Source organism: Aphelocoma coerulescens (genome assembly GCF_041296385.1).
Source record: "Aphelocoma coerulescens isolate FSJ_1873_10779 chromosome Z unlocalized genomic scaffold, UR_Acoe_1.0 ChrZ, whole genome shotgun sequence".
Classification (NCBI taxonomy): domain Eukaryota; kingdom Metazoa; phylum Chordata; class Aves; order Passeriformes; family Corvidae; genus Aphelocoma; species Aphelocoma coerulescens.
The window spans coordinates 65640757-65651110 of record NW_027184085.1 but is presented as its reverse complement, the minus strand read 5'-3'; positions in this window follow the sequence as shown (position 1 = coordinate 65651110).

Here is a 10354-nt window from a genome sequence, read left to right as displayed (position 1 = left end):
TGTCCCATGAGACCTCCTAAACCCCCTGGAAGAGTCATGACATATGGGCAAAGAGTAACTTCTTGCCCTTCTAGTAATTTTATCTTTATTGCCTGCAAACTGCGCATGGGGGTGGTTCCTCCCCCTACGCCTTGTACTGCATCTATTACAGGGCACAGAAGCCACCGTCAAGGCCACTTTGCTGATGATCGTAACATCAGTGCCTGTATCCATCATCGCAGTAATTTGATGTGCCTCAGCGTCATTTAACATGGTAGTAGTGACCATGGGCCAAACTTTCATTCGCTGTACAAGATTGACCACTATTTCCCCGGTGGACCCAAAGACATGCTCTTTGTGATGAGTATGAACTTCTTCTCCTGCGGGCTTTTCTATAAACATGAGCTGAGCAATCTGTTGTCCCGCGTTAATGGTAAGAGGGGGAAACAAAGTATAAGCACAGATCATAATTTCTCCAGTATAATCAGCATCAATGACCCCTGGTAAGACTATTAGTCCAGCAAGTCCTGTTGATGAGCTCCCTAATAGCAATGCACCAAATGAACTGTTCATTTCTACCACGGGGCCAAAACCACCTGTGGGAATCTTGTGGACAGTGCTGTCTTTTAAGGTGACATTCACTGCTGCTGCCAGATCAACTCCCAGGCTTCCCCTGGTGGCGGGGGGGAGAAGGTCTTGGACGCTGATGCCTGGCCGACTACTTGTGTCCTGGCGTGGTTAGCCCTCACGCTGGATTTCTCGTTTTTTGAATTCCTGCATGCTGTTGTAGAATGGGTATCCTTTTGGTATTGATCACACCATACAGCCACCTTGCAGACGCGATGAAAATGGCCCTTCTGACCACAGTGAAAGCAGGTTCTTGGTTCATCTCCTTGTGATTTAGTGCCCATCTTTGTAACCACAGCGGCCAGAAGCCTCGTAGCAGGTTTTATGGCCTCTGCTACCATACTGGCCATAACTTCTCCTTGTTGTTGTTGTACTGCTCGATTGGCTAGCTCAAGCATATCTCTTACCTCTGTGCCCTTTGGAAGGGTGGCGAGGACATGTTTTGTGTTTGGATTGGCTCCTTCAAATGCCAATAACTTAAACATACTTTGCTTCGCGTCTTTTGTCATGTCTGATTGATTGACCAGAGTCTGCCAAAGCCTGTTGATGAAATATTAGTATCCTTTGGAATGGCTCTGCTGGATGGTGGCGAAGCTGGGCGGGGGCCAAGAGTCAGGTACAGCATTGAAGGCTTGGCGAGCAAGCTGTGCCAACAAATAATACACAGGCAGCAGATATGTGAGTTGCACTTGTAAGTGTCCATATACTCCAGTCCCTGTCAACATGTCTGGGCTGAGGCCATATAAGGGGTCATTTTGTTGTCGCAGGTGGTTGGCCTCCATTTGTGCTAATCTTTTCCATTCCCTGTCCCAATGAAGGAACTGGGATGGTGTCAACAGAAGTCCGGCCAGGTTAGGGCTGCCCGTAGGAGAGTTGGTATCTGCTGTAAAAATCCAGTCTAAGGCCATGCGGGCAGCATCAGATTTTATTCCACGATCCGTTACAGACTTCTTGGCCTGCTGTAGAATTTTCCAGTCGTGTTTCTCATATCGTGGCCCATTTTGATTGAGCACTACAGGGCATGTGATATTCCCTGCAGCGTGCCAGTCCCCTTCTAAGGTAGCATCTTTTATAATTCTGGACCATCGCTGCCCCAGCTGTGTGGTAGGAGGGCCAGTGGCATAGGGTGGGGGTGGTAATCTATCCAAATCAGGAGGAGGAGCGGAGGGTTCAGCAAGGGACCATTCTTGCACTTGCTGCGCTGTTTGCGCCACACCCTTTCGGGATTCAGTGGGACCCTGTTCTGGCTCCTGCTTCTGACTGAGCTGTTCCTCCACAAAGGACAGAGCACGATTAAGACGATGTTCCATTTGATGCATTGCCTCTTCCACTTGGTGAGCCCATCTTTCCAAGGCTTGTGGGTTCACGCAAGACCCTGGAGGATGAGTAGGCAACTCATTTGCCGCCTCTGTCATTTTGGTGTGTCATCGTCTGGCAGTGGAATAGCTTGTAGCTCAGGATGAATCTCTGCTGGCAGTGGAGGTGGAGGGGGCGGCCAAGCAAGGTAGAGGTGTGGTTGACAGGAAGGAAGGACCACCTGCTGCTTGTTCAGTCATGACTTCCGCTTTTTCCTCCAGTTCGTTCTGAGGCGCAGCAGCGGCAATTTCCTCTTTTGGCTCTGGTTTCAAGAGATCACGCTCCTGTTCTCGTAGGAGCTCAATCACAGATGCACATTGCTTTTCTCCCTTTTACCCTTTTATTGCACTTGGGCCCTTAAACAGTCCACTTAGCCGTCTGTGCTGTGTAGTTCCGGCAGTGGCGACAATCCCAGCCGGCGCTGCTATCGCCTCTACCACAGCTGCGGCTACTTTAGATTTGGCTTGCATAGTTTTCAAGGTATTTATAACAGTTCTCCAGGTGGGCCCTAAGTTTGTAATTTCTTTCCCTTTTCCCTGGATAGTACAGTCCCACAGGTGATCCCCTACTTCCCTCCACTCGGCTGCAACAAAGAGGAGAGGGGGTACGCACAAATATCCATGCTCCCGCGCCCATAAAACGAGCTTGCTCAGATCCTTTTCTTTGACTTCCTCCCCTTGCTTAGTGAGGATACTGAGGAGCAATTTTTGCACTGCCGCAAACTCTAAATCCATGCTAGCAGGGTATGGCGGAGGGAAGGTAGCGACCCTTCTTACTGGCCTGACCGATGCCCTTTGACTCACGGTCAACACTCTCTGCCCACAGTATCTCTGTTGCTCATCGTCATCAGCCTTTCTTTGGTAATCAGCGAGCGTATCTTCCTCTGAGGAACGGTCCCTGTTTGGGCGCCAGAAATAGCCAGAGATCTGCTAGGATGAACCACGCTTCTCGTAGATATGATGGAACTCCGTTTATTCTCTTGTCAGTCCCATAGTTATACCCTAATTCACCAAGCACGCATAAGCAAGCTCCATGCTATTGGATCACAGCTGCTATTCACGCGGCCTTTAATAGCAAGTGATTGGTTACAGATTAATATGCACTCAACTAACTAACACAAGTCTTCCTCTTTCTGTGGTCAGCATCCCCCTCCCCAACATCCTGTCGACTTGCCACATCAGCATTGCTCTTCTCCTTTTTCCTTAGTCAAGGACAGTTCACTAATATAGCTTGGATTGTGCACGTATACATGTCCCTGTTCACCCAGCCATTTCTCTACAGACTTCTGCTATCTATCACCACTTTACAAAAGACACCACCTATCTAAAGCTGAGTGATGAAATAGCAATGATCACTGAAATGCCTGATATTTTGCAACTGTATCCACCACCAGTTCCACAAGTATAGCAATCCCAAGTAGTCCTTGCGTGAAGCCAGAGTTCTGGATTGTCTCATATATAGTTAGACTGTGGCGATAGCTGATGGATGAGAACATTTTTGTATTTGCAGAGGAAAGGTACACTGCCATAACTGAACTGTCAGCTTCTACAGGTGTGCTCCTGTACCTCCCACCATGATGGGAGGATGTTGTCGGCTCTAACTTAGCCTTCACTCACTCCAGTCAGGCTGTCTTATTCCAGTCAAACAGCTTGCTTCCAGAAGAACTTGTTTGCTGACTTCTTCCATTGTCTCTTGTTTTCAGAAAACAGGGAACTTTTTCAGCTGAAAGATGCTAGCAAGTGAGTCACACTACATGCATGTGAATACCTGACAGTTTTCTACTGTGAAATGACTAGTCTGTAGAATGTAGGGAGAGCAGAGGATGTTGATGATCTTTAGTCCTGACAAAAGACGATGAGAAAACTCAAGACAGTGGTGTTACATGGTGCCAAACTGGATCTAAATGGGAATTTAATTAAGGTGAGTATGTTAAAGAGGAAAATGCCTGTTTTTTCAGGGCTGGTGTAGGGAACTTGGGCGATGGGTCTGCAGTGCTCCTAAAATCTGCACTGAGGTACTTCCTTTCTGCACAAATGCTGGATGCTTGCACTGGAAAATAGCAAATTTTCTGAGGCATTTTCACAGATGATTAATCACTGTTGATCACAGGGGCACATCCAGCTGTATTTCCTATTGTTTTTCTTTCCCTAATTGTTTATCAGAAGCAGAAATGTCTGATAACAATGTTAACTTAAAAAATTTGGACTCTTTTTGATTCTTGATACCAACCGTCTGCTTTGTATTAAATGACAAGTATATTTTAAAAGTAGAATGAAATAAGGGCTTTGCTAACACCATCTTGATTCTGTATGCTTCCTATTCATGTAGAGATAAAAGGAAGTGGTTGCTTTAGTAAGCCTTTTCTGGTTTTGCACCATGTTCATTCATTCTGTGCTCTACCAGATGTGCTATGTTTCATTTCCAACCAGGTTCCCATCTGTCCCGAAGGCTGGAGTTCGAAGGATCTCATTACTGTGAGGATGGACTGCTACTTATTCTGCTCATTTTGAGTAAAAGTTAGGAAAGTATGAAAGTGGAAAATGAAGTAGAAATTAAAAACCAAACCAACATTAAAAAAAAAACAACAACTCACAAAACCAAAAAACAACCCCCTCAAAAAACCCTGAAAACAAAACCCCACAATCTCTTCCAAAGATTTAAAAAGTGAATGTAGAGGATTGTGGGCAATATTATAGGGAGACCTCAAACAATATATGAAATTAGGTGTTTGGTCTGAATTCAATGAAAGATAATGAAGGGTTTTGATATGATAATCCCACTTAAACGTTTATAGAGTGGGGGGTGTATGTGTGTGTGATCTGTAAGGGGAGGAGGGTGTTACAATATGCTAGCCAGCCAGTTCTGTTCTCAGTAAAGTGTCAGATTGGCTGTTTTGCTAAAGATAAATTTTTCACGTTCCAAATATTCTGAGAGAAAATAAATTATACTAATAGCAAGATGTGTAGTGATTTGCACATTATCCAAGCCATTGAGTTATTCCTGACTGTCCCTATTCTAGTTCTTGATTTGTAGGCCAGCTATGCTCTGCAGCTGGAGCAAATTATATCAACAGAAGTGCTGATGTGACCACAAGTTGACAAAAGGACATGATTTCTAGTAGCAGAAAAGCAACTAGATTTTATGAAATTGTATCTAATAATGTTGTTTAACTCATGGATCTTGCATCTGACGTCTACTTTTTATCCAGTCCTTTCAGCAGCCCTTTGTTAGCAGTCACTCAGAAGAGGAAATAAAATGTAGCCATTGAAATAAAAATTGCTCTACGCTTTTTAATAGCTCAGCTGCAAGCTCTATTGTTTTCTTTAATGGATTGTATAACTGAAGTCTTTCCTCATGACTATACTCATTTGCCTTCCGTGTTTCCAAAGTAAACTACAGTATCTTGGAGTTCCAAAGCAAAGAATTGAGAGGGAGAGATGAAAGGATGAAAGGGTTTTCATATGTGCAGAATGCAAACTGCTGGAAGTAATGTGGCTCAGGAGTCAGAATAGTAACTGAGAGTCAAGAATTTCTGTAGTATTTACATTTCTGACACTGTCTCTCTCTGTGCCTTTGGTTATTAAACTCAGCCCTTCCAGCTCTCAATTTCCCAGCCTGAAAAAGGGGTTTAACAATATCCACCCAATCCATAGACACATAGTGAGTGTGAGTATTTGTACTTTGAGAGTGGTGTGTCAAGTCACAGAGAAGTGAACTATTGCTCCATTAAATTTCTACATCATATAGCAAAAGTTCTCATCATCCAGCATCTGTCCAAATATGCCAACAGTATCACATGGTTAAAGAAACAGGGTGCAGAGGTAAAATAATGGGTAGTGAAAACATTGTATTACTGTTCTCTAGCCACTTACGCATAGGTACAGGAGGCTTAAATTGCTCTTGAAGTTCTGTCACTACCTCATTGTGTAACTTTTCTCACATCTTTTTTTTCCTACATTGATTTCCTAGGGCACTGTCTTTAGGAATTTGTACAGAGCCTGGAACTGTGGGTTTCATCTATACAAAAAGCAGCAATCTGATAGAAGTATAAAGAATAATGTTGTATGAGGGTTAAAATGTGATAAAAACCTTAATTTTCTGCAGTTACATTAGCAGTAATCTCAGTACAAAAATTTGGAGAGCTCTTGTAAGACAAAAGGATTTTGTAAAACATCTAAGAATGAAATCACTGTGTTACTAGTAAAAAATGCAATTCATTTTGAGAGAGAACTGAGAATGGCAAAGATTCATCCAATATTGGTAATTTTCTGCCAACTAACCCAAGGCAGCTTAAAAATTAATTGACAGGTAATATGAACATTCAGTGGTGATGAAGTAATAAAACCAGAGAGAATCAATCATTACTTCCAATATCTTCTGAATTGTCTTCCCATATCTTAACTGTTGAAAGAATCTTGTGTTATCTCTGTGGCCTTTTGAGACTGTTTTTCAGTGTGACTTGCATATACTCTTTAAAGAATTTGGGAAAAGTTTTCTTTTTGCCATTGTCCGAGATGTACTTGTGCCTTGTAGGCATGCTCAGCAAAATGGAAAAAAAGGCCTTATTAAATCATCAAGTGCTAAGAATTCTTTCAGCTGTGGAAGACACGCAATGTACATTGCAGCTGAAACAAATCATACAGTATAACCTGTTAAGGATGTAATTGAGATACATGTAATCATTAACCTTGGAACAGACTGGGAATCAGTTAATGAATCAAATCAGTACCCTCTCAACTGATCCATAATAATTTGAAAGAGATGAAAAATTTAACAGTGGCTTGTATGTGAGGTTATCGTGGGCTGCAATTAACCAGCCTCCGGGAGATAATGTTACCTAGTTACCAGAGGGTAAGTGTAATTTCCGTAGATCTTTTGGAAAGATTGTTATAATGACAGGTGCCAGACAATAAAATGGGTCAGAAAAAGACTTTAGGCGCTGGCTGTAGGTAGGTCAGCTTCCTGCCTCTCCAAGAAGACCATCTTCCCCTGACATTTTGCGCTCTTGGTTAGAGCTGCTGATTGATGAAGACGTTTCAATAACCTCTCTGCTGAATGTGTCTGTTCTGAAAACTACTGAAATGTTATCTTTATTTTAAATACTGCTGAGTAGAGCTCACTAGTTTGTGCTTTTTTTCAAGGTGTAAATGAAGGCTACAATATATGCTTAAAGCTGCGCAGCTTTCACAGTGAGAGTGAATTTCCTTGAAATATACACTGGCCAAAGAAATAAATACAAATGAGAAATAAGATCCAAAAATACATGGGAAATATATGTGCCTAGGTGGCAAAAGTTAACGAGCCTATTTTCTAACACTAAATAGGGTAGAAGGAGGAAAAAACCTGTTGTTTGCCTCCACAGCATGTACTCAGTGATACCCGTGCACAGTAGGATAGTTAGCTACCACATGCAAAGCAGAAAGCAGATGGTATGGTTAGTATAGATCACAGGAACGTGAGTATCTGTGAGTGTGCATGTCTTTGTATGTTCGTGTGTAAATCAGCAAGGAGTTTGACATTGACATACTCCATCAAGTCTAGTTTATAAGGAACAAGTAGTGCAACATTCTGTGCATCTGGCAACTTAACTAGCTCTGTCAATCTGTGGATACTGCTGACATTGTACTATTAGCATCACTTCCATCTGTTTTGCTTATATAGGGCTTCATTTACTTTCACCATGTGAATTGGTAGTGGGTAGAAATGTCCAAAAGTCTCTGGTTCCAATTAAACTTGCAGTGTATTGTGTTTCACAGTATTATCAGAAAGGGGAGCATGGTTGCAAAGATTGTTACCTGTTTCTTCAATGGGAAATATCAGTGCACATTGTGGAATACAGAGGCATGTTAGTACATCGTATTTCTCTGTGACATATTTAGCCCTTGTGTATTTTCCTATCTTCAGAGATAAGGAAATTATTTTTGAGACAGGAGTCTCTTCTGGTAATTCACAGTCAGGCTAGTCAACCCTGTGTAGAATGCTTTTTCCTCTTTGGTATCTTCTTGGTGTCACTTGATGCTTTAAATTAAACCACATTAATGATCTCTGTGACAGATATTGCTGCCCAGAACCATGGTAGCAAAATTTTAGTCTCCTTTTCCCTGTCTCCTCCATTACTATAAGTGCAAACAATTAATAGGAGTGTTCTAGTTTAGGCAAGACTTCCAATTTACCCTAGTTCTCTGCACTCACCTACCTCTAAATGAATAAGGGAAATCAAGCGTATTGTTTAGTTTTTGTAAATGGTGACAGAACATGAAAATATGTTATTCAACTGAAATCATAAGGCATACTAGATGAGTATGTTATATTAATCAACCTGGAGCTTAAGCAGGTTGGATAACCTTCACTGCATGTAATGGAATCCTTTCTGGCCAGGCATAGTCAAGTCTACACTTTCATATATCATATATAGAAACAGTCACAATCCTATTTAGGAGAACAAATTAATTACTTACTTGGAGACCAGACTGACATCTGTCAAAAAAACCGCTGTTTTAAATGATACATAACTTTTTGTCCTGGGGTGATGTTATGAAGCCGCTTTATTCCTTACCCGTCCGCTCAATGCCCAAGGACGCTGTTTCTCTAAGATGGACCCGGGGCCGGGGCCACAGGACCGAGTGCGGGGCGGTTTAACGGGGCCCAGCGGCTCCAGGGGCTCGGCAGGGCTGGGGAGGGAGTGCGCCGGGAGCGCTGTGCTGCTCTTTGGGTTTCCTTTGTGTTCCGGCTAGCTGGGAAAAGGTTCTTTTGGTTTTTCTTGTTCTTTTTTGCCTTTCCTTCCCCTTGCCTCACTGCCTCCCTTCCCTCCTCGCCAGTTGGGGGAACCTGTGGGCGTGGCCCCAGCTGGTCTAAGCCTATGTGTCTGTTCCCTCTCCGGGAATTTGTTGTATTTTGAGAGTTTGTTTAAATCCTGTTCTACCCTGTTTTGTTTGTGTGTTAATAAACAGTTTGGTTTCTTTTTCCCACTTTCACTTCTTGAGACTCATTTGTCTCATTGACGAAGGAAAAGGGGAGGCCCTTTTCCCTTCAGAGAAGACACTCACTCCAGAGTGGTTTCTCCTGAAGTTTTGTTTCAAAAACTGAGACACTTTTCCTTAAACAGCATCCTGTACAAGCCTATCTTCAGAATTATAGAATGTACTTTATTAGAAATTTAGCCATGCAATAATTGTTTATTGGAAACCCATCCAAGATGGATTTGAAAGCAGCTGTTATGAAACTACAAGGTTTCCCCATGGTATTTGGTATGATCACTAGCTCTTGTTCTCACAGGGGACTTTAACTTACCAGATGTCTGCTGGCAATACAGTACTGCAGAGACAAAACAGTCCAGGAGGTTCCTATAATGTGTGGAAGATAAACCCCTGTCATAACCGGTGAGTGAACCAGCTATGGTATGTGCTAGTAGGTGACTGTGGACAGAGAAGTGATTGTGAGTGATGTGGTGGTCCAAGGCCATCTTGGGCACAGCAATCTAATAAAATTAGATTGTTTTCAGTCGCAGATAAGCAAGAAGAGAGGTCAGCAGAACTGCAGCCCTGTACTTCTGGAGGGCAGACAGAGTGCCTCAGAGTGCCTTCAGGAGGCAGTCCTGAAGGGTAAAGGAGTCCAGGAAGGCCCGCTGTGAGTTAAGAAAGAACAGGTGCAGGCGTAGGCCGTCCCCATGTGCCAAATGATGAGCCAGCAGGGAAGAAGACCAACCTATCTGAACAGAGAATTTTGTCTGGAACTCAGGGACAAAAAGAGAGTTTATGACCTTTGGAAGAAGGAGCAGGCAGCTCAGGTGAACAACAAAGATGTGAGTTTATGCAGGGAGAGAATTAGAAAGGCCTAATCCCAACTAGAAGTTAATCTAGGTACTACCATAAAAGAAAATAAAAAATATTTCTATATATACATTAGAAGCAAAAGGATGGCTAAGTGGAGTCTCCAGTCTTTATTGGATGTGAGAAAAACACAGTGAAAAAGGATGGAGAAAAGGCTGAGTACTTAAAGGCTTCTTTGCCTTAGTCTTTACTAGGAAGCCCAATTGTTCTGGGGGTACTCAGCTTTCTGAGCAAAAAGACGGGGACAGGAAGCAAAATGAAGCCTCTATAATCCAAGGGAAATGGTCAGCAGCCTGTTAGGCCACTGAGATCCACAGCAGTCAATGTGGCCAGATGGAATGCTCTCTAGGGTACTCAGGGCCAGGTGATGAATAGAGCCAAATCCAGTTGTGAGTGGATCACAAGTGACATTACCCAGGGCTCAGCGTTGGGACCAGTTTTGGGGGTTTTTATTAATGATCAGGATGAGGGGATCAAGTGCAACCTCAATCAATTTGTGGATGATCCCAGCATTGGTAGGCATGTTGATCTGCTGGAGGGTAGGGGGCTCTGCAGAGAGATCT